This window comes from Aquarana catesbeiana, linkage group LG01, assembly GCF_042186555.1.
Source record: "Aquarana catesbeiana isolate 2022-GZ linkage group LG01, ASM4218655v1, whole genome shotgun sequence".
NCBI classification, from domain to species: domain Eukaryota; kingdom Metazoa; phylum Chordata; class Amphibia; order Anura; family Ranidae; genus Aquarana; species Aquarana catesbeiana.
In genome coordinates this window covers 2,884,070-2,899,969 of record NC_133324.1, presented here as the reverse complement: position 1 = coordinate 2,899,969, position 15,900 = coordinate 2,884,070, and the positions used below count along the sequence as shown (strand labels likewise).

The following is a 15,900-nucleotide window of genomic DNA, read 5'->3' as shown; positions in this document are numbered from 1 at the left end:
TACTAATGTGTGAGGCTCGGTGACCACAAGTCTGACCTGTAGTGAAATCCTGATTAATCATACAATGCTCAGGAGGACACGGAGTCACATCGGCTGCTTTAAGGGATTCATTTATTAGCTCATGTTAATTCTGTTTCTGGTTACAGGTGTATTGTTAGAGTAATATGAGCAGGAGGGGGACCACCTCTTCTACTGTATATAAAGACTTATAATTTTGGTTCTAATAAAGAGTCTGATTCCTGTTTGACCCTCCGTACAGAGCCTCGTCTCGTACTTGGGGGGGAGAATTATTCATATGGGTTTCTTGTTCGACTGATTGGAGTGTTCGGTAGCTGCCTTTGTGTTCGCAAACGGAATGTCCTAAACGACTTTAACAACTTTCATACTCGGGGTGATGTTACAACCACCATTCTTACATGCTTAGCTCCACAGCTCGACTGTCTGCCTTGATGAGCCCTTCATTTTATTTATCTGCAACAAAAGGAATGACAAACAGGAAGTCATGGCCCCAACAGCCAATCGCTTCCTCCATGAGAAATGACAGCACAGAAAATGACAACAGTAAAGGGGAGGGCATCCACAGGAGTGGTGGGGTGCACATGTCCATCCACCATCTTGGTCAGCATGGAGCCTATTCAACACTGCTCAGAGTAACCAGTATCTAGTAAGATCATTCTACTTGTTCTTACAGGCTTGAGAAGATCTGCGGGGACATTGCTACTGCTGTTGTCAATATACGGTACGAGTATACCAACAAGGCAGACATCAATGTCCTCTTATAAAAGCAGATATGTATCCAAAAGGGATAGCGTAGCCACAACAGAGATATAATATGTTTCTCTCGTTATGCGGACTTCACTTCTCTAATGTACATAGACATTTGAAGGCAAGAAGCCCAGCGCATTGCGCTTGATACTTACAAACCAGCAAACGCCCCACACACACCGAGAACACGTCTCCAACACACACCGAGAACACGTCTCCAAGTCCATGAGAAGGTTTTCATACTGACGGTTTTACCGCTGATCCCGATTCAACCCAAGTGCGCTCTGCTAGAGAACTCATTGGTTAAATCAAACACAGGGAGACAGATGACAATCTATGAAGCACACATCCTGGAATAAAATGTCCACGTCATTCCATAAAATAAAATTTTCACAACATGGATACATGCCAGTTGATAGAACCCATTTGGCAGCTAAGAGGAAATAAGGAGGCATAACTGATAAACTGCAACAGATAACCAGGCTAAAAGTTACTGGGCTCCTTGTTATGACAATACCTGTATGGGCAGAACACCATGTCACCTTCACTTGTGGGTGGATAAAAACGAGCAAAAAACCCTAAAACACATTCTGCTGAGAGGTGAGTCTGTCACAACGGAGTCCTTGAAAAATTCAACATTTGGAGCTCAATCTCAAGACTGGTGAAGGATCCAACTGGCACAAGAGGAGCTTCTTCTGCTTGGAGTCTTCTGATCTCTGCTGAGAAGTAAGTCCTCTTCTGAAATATGTGTGCAATTGGTTACAACTGAAAGATGAGGTGCCTTGTGTGAAGTTCAAAGGGACCCCATGTATGTGAAAGGTTTTTTCTCACCAATGAAAGTCCATTATTTGGTGGATCCATGATGGTGGACTTTGTGAGTGTATGTCCTGAGAAGGTTGCAGGGATTACTGTGAAAGGTTTTATTTTAGTTAGCAGTGCTTAAAGTAAAAGTCCATTATTTTGCTTTGCACATCCTGAAAAGGGGGAGGGGTGAGGGTTACTGTCCAGATGTGTTTATGATGAAGTTGAGAGAAGTCGGCCATTACTTTGGGAGTTTGTGTGTTCTGACCCAAAGGTCAAAGCAGAAGGGGACATGTGTGACCCATAGACAGCTGATGAAGATAGTGCCCTCATCCTACCCGAAGGCAGGTGTGGAACTGATTGGAGTCAGAAGGGTGGTGCCCACATAAGAGACTATTATCTGGTGTAGAGATGAGATTTGGGTTTGGGACTAACATTGAGGCAAACCCACCATGTTCGTGGTTGCAGATCCAGCAATCTAATATGTAATTTTAACACCATGACAGCTGAATGACCATAATGCACTTTCTTTGAAGTCATGTGGCTTAGAAGGGCCAATAAGGGGGTGTTTGGATAAGTCAGCCCCCTCCTTAAAAAAAGATTGGGTTCCCAGCAGCCATATTGTGCTTTATCTGTGAGAGGGAAATCATAGGGATCACTGCTGATAAAATGCACAGAGAGGGATCAGTAAAGGGCTTTGTAGGCACTATCGGGTCTGTTAAAGTCAATGTAAACCCATACTGAGTGTCCTGTAGGTACAAAAATGCTTTAACCCCTTCAATACTGGACACTTTTACCCCCTTCTGCCCAGGCCAATTTTCAGCTTTCAGCGCAGTCATATTTTGAATAACAATTGCGCAGTCATGCGAACCCATATGAAATTTTAGGAAATGAAAAAAAATGGGTTTTTTTTCTACATTTTTTACATCCTGTCACAAGTGCAGTCCAGCATCATATAAGTGGTGTGGTGGTGATCAGGGACACTGACTGGTGACAGTATGTTAAAAATAATAATATTTTTTTAAAATTTTTTAAATAGTTTTTTATTGCATTATTATTATTACTTTTTTAACATACAGTGACCAGAGCAATACGGTGTTCCCACAGTAACAATGTACTAAACTTGGGAAGTGATCAGGATTTTTTAAAATTGTTTTTACACACTATGATTGCTTCTAACTATGAATTTTACAGTTATAAGCAACCATTTTTTTTTCTGAATGAAAACTACTGATACAGTGTTTACTATTGTGATTAGCTGTGATTGGCCACAGCTAATCATATGGTATAGATGGGCTGTGATTGGCCCTGTCTGTACCATGTGATGACTGTAACCAATCACAGAGCTCATCACAATAGTACACAATGTAAAGCACGAATCAAAGACTTTCATTGTGTACAGCTGTCATGTGATCTGCTGGGATTGGTCACAGTGGACAAATGGTACCCGCAGCGGGCCAGTACAGTGATCTGACATCGGCCCATGGGGCGCAATCCTGGGAGGATGTCATATGGGGTGGGAAGAGGTTTATTGTTGAAGAATTTGGGGTGGGAGGAGGGAAGGATATTCACCAGTGATATTATCTTGTTAAAGATCTTATGAGCTTTGAGTCAGGGGGCGTAGATAAGGTGGGAGTCAGGGGTGTTCAAAACCCCCCCGGGGCAAAAATGAAATGCATGGTGTCCCTGCCCTGCAGCCGCACATGGCACCAGCGGCAGGCAGCACTGCAGTCAGTGGCACACAGAGTGTAATAATGCCGCTGCAGCAAGTGTAATAGATCATTAGGCATACCCGCACCCATGTTGTGGTACACCGCCAGGCCGGTCTATCGGGCTCGGGCTGAAGGCTGACAGATCTATCACCAGGCAGCACAGAGTGCTGGTAAAGTGCTGTGTAGCCGCCGGCCCCCCACATGGATGAACTGCCGCTGTCCTGTCCAGGTATGTCCCTCTTTCTCTTCTGGTTGAGTCTCAGAGAGTCTCAGAGAGTGTCCTCAGACTCACCACTGCTCAGACTGCTGTGGTGCTGCTGGCATTCTGCTCTTCATACCAGGTAATGGTCAGTGAGAGACTGTGTGCGATTCTGTGTGCCAACTGGCAAAGTATGTGATTGAGGTTGGCTGGGTGAAATTTTGCATTGCTTGTGTTACTGACAGATGACTGAGGCTAAGCTGAGTTTTCTATTGCTTGTTTTACTGACAGTCCAGCTTGGCACCGGCAAGCTTGTTGTGGTGCTCACCGGCTTACTGATTCATCAGTTGGCACCACAACATGTCTGCCAATGCCAGGCTGGACTTTCTGCTGCCCTCAGTGGCATGCCTTGGCCCTGTTTTACCCCTGGTTCATACATATGTGGTACAGGAAAAGCTGTGACCCCCTGTGCGTTTCCATCACCGCATTGCAATCACACTGTGTTTTTGATCTGCTGCAGGTGGTCAATTCAAAGTGAACAACTCCCCAAAAGAAGGTCGCAAATGCAGTGTTGGTCTGAACCAGATCGCATGGTTGGTTTTTCAAAAAAAAGGTGCCTGCACTTCTTTGGTGCAATGCGGTGCGATTCAGCTCATTCAAAACACACCGCTCAAATCACACCATGCAGAATCGCATGTGAATGGCACAGGAATGCGGTGCAGTTCCTGTGCGATTTACATGAAAACTATAGTGTGATACCAGGCATTTTGAATGGGCTCAAATCAGACCAAAGTCATGCAGCACCAATTTTGGAAGCGGTTCGCATGGTCGTTTTGTGAATGCGATCCGGTGCAGGCAAAAAAACGGTGTTTTGCAACCTTTGCTTCGGGTGTCAGTAAGATAGCACTGACACCCACTGCAGATTGCAAGGAAGGGTGCGATTTGAATGAGGTGCATGAAACGTGCGTGGATTGAGGGTTTCCCACGTTGTAGTGTACCTCCCCGTATCTCCTAAGCAGTAATAGGATTTTTATAACAGCTTACCTGTAAAATCCTTTTCTTGGAGTACATCACAGGGACACAGGGCAGCCATAATAATTACTATGTGGGTTATATGGCACCTCTAGGTGATGGACACTGACACACCCTAAGACAGGAAGTCCACTCCCTATATAACCCCTCCCCTTACTGGGAGTACCTCAGTTTTGTAGCAAAGCAATATATGTGTATAAGAAGAGGGGCGGGACCTCTGTGTCCCGAAGTGTACTCCAAGAAAAGGATTTTACAGGTAAGCTGTTATAAAAATCCCATTTTCTTTATCGTACATCACGGGACACAGAGCCACAGTAATTACTGTATGGGATGTCCCAGAGCAATGCCAACTGAGAGGAGGGAGACACAACCAAATGTAGGGTGCAATCAGACCTGAGGACCTTATACTGCTGCCTGCAGCACACTGCGCCCAAAGGAGATATCCTCATGTTTTCTTACATCCAACTGATAGAATCTGGTGAATGTACGGACTGAAGACCAAGTTGTGGCCTTGCAGATTTGAGCCATGGAGGCTCGGTGATGCACTGCCCACGAAGCACTAACAGCCCTGGTGGAGTGCACTTTGATTTGAAAAGGTGGAACTTTCCTCTTCAAACCATCAGCTTGAATAATTACTTGCCGAATCCACTTAGCAATAGTAGATTTCGACTCTGCCTGTCCTTTCCTAGGACCTTCAGGCAACACAAACGAAGCATCAGTTTTCCGAATCTGAGCAGTCGCCTCCAAATAGATTTTGACTGTTCTCACTACATCCAGAGAATGTAGTGACTTTTCTTCCGTAGAACAGGGTTCTGGAAAAAATGAAGGTAGAACAATATCCTGGTTTAGATGAAAACCTGAAACCACCTTTGGCAAAAAACTAGGATGAGGACGCAATACTACTCTATCCTTGTGCATTATTAACCACTTCAGCCCCGAAAGGATTTACCCCCTTCCTGACCAGAGCACTTTTTACAATTTGGCACTGCGTCGCTTTAACTGCTAATTGCGCGGTCATGCAATGCTGTACCCAAACGAAATTTGCGTCCTTTTCTTCCCACAAATAGAGCTTTCTTTTGATGGTATTTGATCACCTCTGCCGTTTTTATTTTTTGCGCTATAAACGGAAAAAGACCGAAAATTTTGAAAAAAAATTATATTTTCTAGTTTTTGTTATAAAAAAATCCAATAAACTTAATTTTAGTCATACATTTAGGCCAAAATGTATTCGGCCACATGTCTTTGGTAAAAAAAATGTCAATAAGCGTATATTTATTGGTTTGCGCAAAAGTTATAGCGTCTACAAACTAGGGTACATTTTCTGGAATTTACACAGCTTTTAGTTTATGACTGCCTATGTCATTTCTTGAGGTGCTAAAATGGCAGGGCAGTACAAACCCCCCAAATGACCCCATTTTGGAAAGTAGACACCCCAAGGAAATTGCTGAGAGGCATGTTGAACCCATTGAATATTTTTTTTTTTGTCCCAAGTGATTGAATAATGACAAAAAAAAAAAAAAATTTACAAAAAGTTGTCACTAAATGATATATTGCTCAAACATGCCATGGGCATATGTGGAATTGCACCCCAAAATACATTCAGCTGCTTCTCCTGAGTATGGGGATACCACATGTGTGGGACTTTTTGGGAGCCTAGCCGCGTACGGGACCCCGAAAACCCAGCACCACCTTCAGGATTTCTAAGGGCATAAATTTTTGATTTCACTCCTCACTACCTATCACAGTTTTGAAGGCCATAAAATGCCAAGATGGCACAAACCCCCCCCCCCAAATGACCCCATTTTGGAAAGTAGACACCCCAAGCTATTTGCTGAGAGGCATGGTGAGTATTTTGCAGCTCTCATTTGTTTCTGAAAATGAAGAAAGGCAAGAAAAACTTATTTTTTTTCTTTTTTCAAATTTCAAAAGTTTGTGACAAAAAGTGAGGTCTGCAAAATACTCACTATACCTCTCAGCAAATAGCTTGGGGTGTCTACTTTCCAAAATGGGGTCATTTGGGGGGGTTTTGTGCCACCTGGGCATTCCATGGCCTCCGAAACTGTGATAGGCAGTGAAGAGTGAAATCAAAAATTTATGCCCTTAGAAAGCCTGAAGGCGGTGCTTGGTTTTCGGGGTCCGAAAACACATGTGGTATCCCTGTACTCAGGAGAAGCAACAGAATGTATTTTGGGGTGTAATTTCACATATTCCCATGGCATGTTTGAGCAATATATCATTTAGCGACAACTTTGTGCAAAAAAAAATAATTTGTCTTTTTCCCGCAACTTGTGTCACAATATAAAATATTCCATGGACTCGACATGCCTCTCAGCAAATAGCTTGGGGTGTCTACTTTCCAAAATGGGGTCATTTGGGGGGGTTTTGAACTGTCCTGGCATTTTATGCACAACATTTAGAAGCTTATGTCACACATCACCCACTCTTCTAACCACTTGAAGACAAAGCCCTTTCTGACACTTTTTGTGTACATTAAAAAATTATTTTTTTTTGCAAAAAAATTACTTTGAACCCCCAAACATTATATATTTTTTTAAAGCAAATGCCCTACAGATTAAAATGGTGGGTGTTTCATTTTTTTTTCAAACAGTATTTGCGCAGCGATTTTTCAAACGCATTTTTTGGGGAAAAAACACACTTTTTAAAATTTTAATACACTAAAACACACTATATTGCCCAAATGTTTGATGAAATAAAAAAGATGATCTTAGGCCGAGTACATGGATACCAAACATGACATGCTTTACAATTGCGTACAAACGTGCAGTGGCGACAAACTAAATACATTTTTAAAAGCCTTTAAAAGCCTTTACAGGTTACCACTTTAGATGTACAGAGGAGGTCTACTGCTAAAATTACTGCCCTCGATCTGACCTTCGCGGTGATACCTCACATGCATGGTGCAATTGCTGTTTACATTTGACGCCAGACCGACGCTTGTGTTCACCTTTGTGCGAGAGCAGGGGCGACAGGGGTGTTTTTTTTTTTTTTTTTTCTTTATTATTTTTTTGCTTTTTTATCTTATTTTTAAACTGTTCCTTTCATTTTTATTTATTTTTTAATCATTTTTATTGTTATCTCGGGGAATGTAAATATCCCCTATGATAGCAATAGGTAGTGACAGGTATTCTTTTTAGAAAAAATTGGGATCTATTAGACCCTAGATCTCTCCTCTACCCTCAAAGCATCTGACCACACCAAGATCGGTGTGATAAAATGCTTTCCCAATTTCCCAATGGTGCTGTTTACATCCGGCGAAATCTAAGTCATGAAATGCTCGTAGCTTCCGGTTTCTTAGGCCATAGAGATGTTTGGAGCCACTCTGGTCTCTGATCAGCTCTATGGTCAGCTGGCCGAATCACCGGCTGCATTCTCAGGTTCCCTGTTGAGACAGGAGAGCCAGAGAAAAACATGGAAGACGGTGGGGGGGGGGCATTCCCTCCCACTGCTTGTAAAAGCAGTCTAGAGGCTAATTAGCTGCTAGGATTGCTTTTACATGAAAGCCGACCGCTGGCTGAAAAGAATGATACCAAGATGATACCTAAACCTGCAGGCATCATTCTGGTATAACCACTCAAAGTCCAGCAACATATCAGTACGTTGCTGGTCCTTGTTGGGCATATATTGTAACCTTTTTTTATGCAGCCTGTGGGCTGAACGAAAAAAAGAGATTGATCGGTGGGTATGCCCACCATTAGAATACCTCCCTTCATCCACCCACTTCTAACGATGGGCATACATGCACCGTATATATATGCCGAAGCATGGGGGCATCCTCCCGCAAAAGGCAGGAGCAAATTGCTCCTCCACCCTCTGCTGCCCCCACGCTTCGGTATATATGCTGAAGTATGTAACTGTGGTGGTGAAATCACCTCCGACAGCGCTGGAGTCAAGATGAATAAATCCGCTCTGCAGCTGAATGGCGTACCTGAAAACAAAAAAATGGTTAACAATAAAAAAACAAAGTATAAAAAAATTGCATACCTATAAAGCAAACATGATAAAAACATAACAATAAAACATTGCAGTATAGAATGCAGAACAATAGAGAGAGAATAGAGAGAGAACAATAAAACAACAACTATTTTTGTTTTTTTTATTTTATATATTTTTTGTGTTTTTTTCTTTTTTTTTACTTTTTTTGTTTTTTTTACACTTTTTTTTGTAACTTTAACTTTTTTAACTGGTACCAGGTTTGGGTCTCTCAAAATGCGATGGCATCTTGGGAGACCCTGTGAAAGTGTGCCTAGTCTTTGCAGTGCTGTACCCTACGCTAATACTCCACTAATGTATGGTAGCGTTCAAAACCTTCACCAATGCAAAGACCAGGATTGCCAGGACAGAGGGGACAATAATACCGGGTGTCACGTCTATATCCGCGCTTGCTGCAGACACAACATCTTTTTTGGGGGGGCTCGTTGGGTAGGGGTACTCGGGAGGGCATAAAGAAAATGCCTCTCATGCAGCCGGCTTACTGCATTTGGTTGGGGAAGGTGAGGTGGAGCACCGTCTGGATACAGAAGGGCTCTGACGATCTCTTCCTGGAATTTAAGGAAGGATCCAGTCTGTCCTGAAGCTCTGTATAGCACATGAGCGTTCAGCAAAGCCAATTGAAATAAATAAACAGACACTTTTTTGTACCAGCGTCTGGCCTTACGGGCAATTAGGTACGGCGCCAACAACTGGTTGTTGAGGTTCACCCCTCCCATATTAAGGTTGTATTCGTGGACACAGAGGGGTTTCTCCACAACACCAGTCACCGTAGGAATTTGGACCGTCGTGTCTGCATTAAGGGAGGTAAGAACGAAAACATTCTTCTTATCTCTCCACTTCATAGCGAGCAAATTATTACACTTCAAGCAGGCTCTCTCCCCCAGCCTAAGATGGGAATCTACAAACCGCTGGGGAAAGCCCCGGCGATTAGGTCGCATGGTGCCACATGCTCCAATCTGCTGATCAAACAAGTGACTAAAAAGTGGCACGCTCGTGTAATAATTGTTCACGTACAAGTGGTACCCCTTTCCGAATAAGGGTGACACCAAGTCCCACACTATCTTGCCAGCGCTTCCTATGTAGTCAGGGCAGTTGATCGGCTCTACGTGACTATCTTTGCCCTCGTAAACCATAAATCTACATGTATAGCCTGTGGCCCTGTCACAGAGCTTATACATCTTGACCCCGTATCTGGCACGCTTGCTGGGAAGGTACTGTTTGAAGGACAAGCGGCCAGAAAACTTAATCAGGGACTCATCAACGCAGACAACTTGATGGGGGGTAAACAAGTCTGCAAAACGTTGGTTGAAGTGGTTTACGAGGGGCCGAATTTTGTAGAGCCGATCGTATCCATGGTCTCCACGAGGACGACAGAGTTCATTGTCGTTGAAGTGCATGAACCGCAAAATCTGCTCGTATCGTGCCCTGGTCATGGAGGCAGAGAACAAGGGCATATGGTGAATTGGGTCAGTGGACCAATATGACCGCAACTCACTCTTTTTATTCAAGCCCATGTTGAGGGAAAGGCCCAGAAAGATCTTAAATTCGGAAACCGTAATTGGTTTCCAATCTCTGGCAAGGGAGGACTGGGGAATAGTGGCGATGTGTTGACCAGTATACAAATTGCTTTGGTCCACAATAGATCTATAGAGATCTTCGGTGAAAAACAGCGAATAAAAATCCAGTGGCGTAAAGTCAACTGTTTCCACCTAAATTCCGGGTTGGCCAGTGAATGGGGGAAGTACGGGTGCTGCAGAAGTGGTGGGTACCCAATTTGGATTGGCGAATGCAGCAGGAAGGGCACTATGGGCACGACGGGCCTGTGTTCGTCTTCTTGGTGGCAGCGGGACACGACTAGTGCTTGCCACCTCACCAGCTTGAACTGCACTTATGGGACTCGCCACGTCACCAAGTGTTACTGCAGTGCTGGATGTACGACCAGGGTGTACTAGGCTGCTGGTGCTTGCCAGTTCACCAGAAGGAATAGCGGAGCTAGTATTTCTCTGCTCCATACGAGGGACCTGGGGTTCTTGCACTTCAAGGACAGAAGAAGTTCGGGGTCTGGTACGCCTGACCTTAGCAGGGACCACAACTCCGTCGTCAGAGCTATCTGTCATGGAGTCCTCTACAGGTTCGTATTCTGAGCCTGAATCTGACAGATGAGTGACTTCCTCTTCACTATCTGTCATGCTCAGAAACGTGTAGGCCTCTTCACTAGTGTACCTTCGATTTGCCATTTTGGGCTCTAAATTTAGGGGTACACTAGTGAGACTCACAGGCAAAAAAGCTCCTGACTGTCAGCGACTGATTCAAAACGCTACCAAAAAACTGTTAGCGATCGCAGGGATCAGGCCTGACTCTGCGAACGCTGCAGTTATGTGTTTAGTGTTTTGTAAGTGACAGTTATCGATCGATACTGCACTTGGGTGGGCTGGGCTGGGCTGGGCTGGGCCGAGGAGCAAAACGCAGGTGCTAGCAGGTATCTGGGCTGATCCCGCTAACACTGTGTTTCAGGGAACCCTAAACTGCTGGGGAGTATAGATCTGATCGGATCAGATATCGATCCGTTCAGATACTATAGCACTAAGGGAGGTGTATGCTGCGTGCGTGGGTTTTAGCGGTACTGGCGCTAACCTGACGCTGCCTGGGGCGACGCAGACCTTATCTGATCCTAAAAACTTAACTTATATCACCGCCGGGCAATCAGGGGGTTAAACCTTTATAAGGTAATAAACGGCGGGTGCCCTAAAACTATAATAAACTATAAAAAAATAAACTAACTAACCAGCGTCACCCGTAACAGTTATACGGTGATCGCTGGTGAAAGGGTTAACTAGGGGGCAATCAGGGGGTTAAAACCTTTAGCAGGTAGTATATGGGGGTCCCTGTCGCTATAAAACACTGAGAGCGAACCTATATACTTACCTCCCTAACTAGCGTCACCTGTGTCACTAATACAGCGATCAGAAAAACGATCGCTTAGCGACACTGGTGACGGGGGGTGATCACGGGGTTAACCTTTATTAGGGGGGGTTAGGGGGGTACCCTGGACCTAAAGGGGGCTAACCTAACTGCCCTAACACTTATAACTGTCACAAACTGACACCAATGCAAAAAAAAAAAAAACTGCTATTGGTGTCAGTGTGACAGGGGGTACAGGGGGGTGATCGGGGGGTGAAGGGGGGTGAAAAGTGTGCCTGCGTGTTCTACTAGAAGTGTAGTGTTGGTGCAACTTACTTGGATGTCTTCTCTCCTCGGCGCCGGATCGAAAAGACTGGCTCGAGGAGAGATGACATCACTTCCTCTCCCTCTGTTTACATTACAGAGGGAGAGGAAGCATTTGATTCGCTGGGAGCGATCGGGAGGGGGTGGCCATCAATGGATGGCCTCCCCCTGACCTCTCATCGCCCGACCGCCTATGGCACCGACCGCCGACCACCGACTGCCTATGGCACCGGGGGGGTCCGATCAGACCCCCCGCCCGCAGGAAGGCATCACGTATCAGGTACGTGATTTTGCCTGCCCGTGCCATTCTGCTCACGTATATAGGCGTGAGGCGGTCGGCAAGTGGTTAAATATGGCTCCCTACAAGAAAGAGCAGCCAATTCTGATACCCTTCTTGCAGAAGAAATGGCTACCAGAAAAACTAGTATCCTTGTCAACAGGACCAAGGGAATATGTCGCATCGGCTCAAAAGGCTGTTTCTGTAACGCCGACAGAACTAAATTCAAGTCCCAATGGTTCAGGGGTGCTCTAAAGGTAGATTAAGCTGCGTTACCCCCTGTATAAAGCTTTGGACCAAAGAATGCAAAGCAAGTGGTTGTTGAAAAATCGATAAGGCCGAGACCTGGCCTTTGATGGTACTCAAGGCCAGCTTCATCTCTAACCCCATTTGCAGAAAGTCAAGGATTCTACCTATGACATACTTTCCGGGATTCACACCAGGAGACATATGCCTTCCAGACTCTATAATAAATGACTCTGGAGGCCGGCTTCCTTGCATTAATCAAGGTAGAAATGACTAAGCCTGAAAGCCCACGACTCTTCAGAATGTGGGTTTCAATAGCCAAAACGTTAAATTTAGCGTTTGTAAGGTAGGATGGAACACTGGTCCCTGCGATAGCAGGTCTGTACGTGGTGGTAGGGTCCATAGGGCCCCTACCGCCATTTTTACCATCTCTGCATACCAAGATCTTCTGGGCCACAAGAACTACCGACTTCCATTTCTGCTTGATCCTGCGATGAAGTCGAGGTAGCAGCAGAATAGGAGGGAATGCATAAATCAGTGAGAACTGGTCCCACGGAGTCACCAACGCATCTGTTCTGTATGCGAGTGGATCCCATGTACTTGACACAAAGTTGTCGACCTTGTTGTTGAAACTGGACACAAACAGATCTACGTCCGGGATCCCCCATCTTTGGCATATAGCCAGGAAGATGTCAGGTTGAAGAGACCATTCCCCCGGAAACAACTGCTGGCGACTTAAGAAGTCCGCATGCCAATTCTCTACCCCTGGAATGAAGATTGCCGATATGCATGGCACATGCTTTTCTGCTCAGGTTAGGATATGTTTTACCTCTTCCTGGGTTGCACGACTTCTGGTGCCCCCTTGGTGATTGATATAAGCCACTGCTGTGTCATTGTCTGATTGGATCCTGACAGGACAATTCTGCAACCTGAATGTCCAGACCTTTAGGGCTAGGTACGCTGCCCGAATCTCTAGAATGTTGATGGCCAAGGTCCTTTCAGTTCTGGACCATTTCCCTTGGACAGTCTTCTCTTCCAGGTCTGCTCCCCAACCCAAAAGGCTGGCATCTGTTGTTACCACCTTCCAGGTAACTGGTAAGAAGGATTTCCCCTTGCGCAGATTCTCGGGTATCAACCACCAAATGAGGCTCTGGCGCACTTTTGGCGACAAACGCATCAGAAGATCTAGCGCCTGGACCTTCTTGTTCCAAGCAGACAGGATACTGTTTTGCAGCAGTCTCGAATGAAACTGAGCATAGGGAACCGCTTCGAATGAAGCCATCATCTTTCCCAACAATCTCATGCAAAGGAGAATAGAAGGACCCTTCTTCGCCCTGACCAACTGAACCAGCTCCTTTATGGCACTGATCTGTGTCTGGGGTAAAAACACCCTCTTCTGAGTTGTATCTATAACCAGACCCGAGTACTCTAGTTTTCTTACTGGCTTTAAAACACATTTCTCTAGGTTGAGGACCCAACCTAGGTATTTCAGGTAGTTGACTGTGGTGACCATGCTTTGGTCTAAGCGGGCTACCGACCGATCTATAAAGAGCAGGTCATCTAGGTAAGCTATAATTGTTATACCTTGGGCCCTTAATCTGGCCAGAGGAGGGGTCAGAACCTTTGTAAACACCCGAGGTGCAGTAGCTAGACCAAAAGGCAGGGCTACAAACTGAAAATGAAGGTTTTCCACTTCGAAACGCAGATATTTCTGATGAGCGGGGAAGATAGGTACATACAGGTGTAGCACTAACTCACGGTGGAGCTGCTGGTTTAAATGGGTCTGTTACCTTCACTTTGCTTCCCTCTGTTTCACCGGCACCGGGTCTAGGGGTTCCGTGGGTCTAGGGGTTCCGTTGAGTTTACTGCTAGACGACACACGCACCAACACTGGAGTACGTTTTCAATGCTTTATTAAACAGTCAAACTTTAGGAAGTAGCAGGAAAGAGCCGGAAAAGGAAACTTTCAGGAGAAACTCAAATATCTTCTTACAAGATCTTAGCGACAAATGTCCTGGTAGAATTTAGATAATTATGTGAAATACGTTCCCCTCGTGGGACACACTCTTTGCTCGTCTGGATAGGCCTCTCTCACCGGTCTAGCAGCCAGCACGCAGCACAAATCTAAAGTCTCTGCCACAGACTTATTTGGGGGGTAAATCTGCACAATCCTCTGCCACAGGATGTATCAGATCTTCTGCAGTGAACAGTCAGTCATAGTGCCTGAACCTTTAAGCCGAACCGGCGACACTATGCTGTATAATTACTTCTTCTGCAACCGAGTCACCAGGCCCCTTTATAGACCAGCTCACCGCGTGATCTCTCCAAGACGGGTCCTCCCCTGGGATCTCCTCGGTTGTCCAGCTTCGTCACACAGGACCGACAGCTCAGGACCATTCCTCGGCTGCGGTGGTAGGCCCCAGACAAGCCTCTGGACCCACCCCTGCGCCGCAGCATCATGGGCCTCCCGATCGGAGGACCATGAGGTAGCTCCTTAACGCAAACCTGTGGGCCAGGAGGGCCAGCAGGTGGCTGTAAAACGGCGTCTGTCCCATAAATACCCCCTTCCCAGAATGCAACTTGGAGGACCACCTCCACCGAGCTTGTCTCCGAGACAGAGGAGCATCTATACACTTCGACACATTGCCTTTCCAACACTGACTAATGGTAACAGCGACACCCACCGGTCAGCACGGAAGCACACACAACGTCAGCCAAGCTGGAACAGAGGCAAACTTTAACCTTCCTAACACACAATTTACTAAATTTACCTAATCTGCGGTAGATTGTAAATCTATCTACATACTCCCCCCACTACAATAGACGTTGTCCCCAACGTCTGTCCTGAACGCAGTAACCATAACTCTCAAGCCTGAGAGTAGCATTTGAGTTTCTCAGAACTTTAGATAGGCAAAGAAAGAGAGAAAGGACAGTATAAAGACATTATGAGACTTATATCTATAAAACATTATGTTCACAGCCGCGAACAAAACCACAATATAAATTTTTTTTTCTTACAACCTCACTAACTAACTAGCTGAAAAGCCTCCCGGCTATACATATAATCCGATGATCCCTGAAAAAGAAACATATTTAAACACACATATATACACACTACGCAACACCAGGAGAAAATGAGACTCTCTTCCTATGATTTGTATTAGAAAGAATATGTACTTTTGGAGTCCATCCCTGCACAAGAAATTTTCTTATAAAAGAAATCCGGCTAGCAAACAGAAGTCCTTGGATATAAACACAGAACAGGATCTGTAGATCTTGACCACGCAGATCTCTTTGCCCTGTCGCTATCTAAGTAGCTAACTTCAAAGTAATAGTGTCCATAATTACCAGTAAAACCGAGAATCTGGTAGAGTCACATATTTTCCTTCTTTATCTACAGTGGTAATAAAATACACAGCATTGTCCTTTCCCGGTCTGCAGATCACCACTTTATCAGCATAGATATGCCGACCATAGTTCCAATGAACAAAGCATCCGTTGAAACGTTCATCCATCCGGATGGAACATCCAGTCTTTCTGAAGGGCTTAGGCACAGACAAGTAGTCCCAAACAGCTTCATTGTACCAAAGTTCCCAATTAGCTTCAATCTCCTGCATAATATCCTGGGGCAC

At 45.2% G+C, this 15,900-nt stretch overlaps 1 protein-coding gene across 1 annotated transcript in view; it reads left to right on the top strand.

Moving 5' to 3' along the window:
- Window positions 1–1,283: 1,283 nt before the first annotated feature.
- LOC141124133 (beta-1,4-galactosyltransferase galt-1-like) overlaps window positions 1,284–15,900 on the top strand; it is a 33,423-nt gene continuing 18,806 nt past the window's right edge. Inside the window, exon 1 of the mRNA XM_073612211.1 lies at window positions 1,284–1,491. The gene's annotated coding sequence lies outside the window, so the exon portion shown is untranslated. The remainder of the gene's footprint in view (window positions 1,492–15,900) is intronic.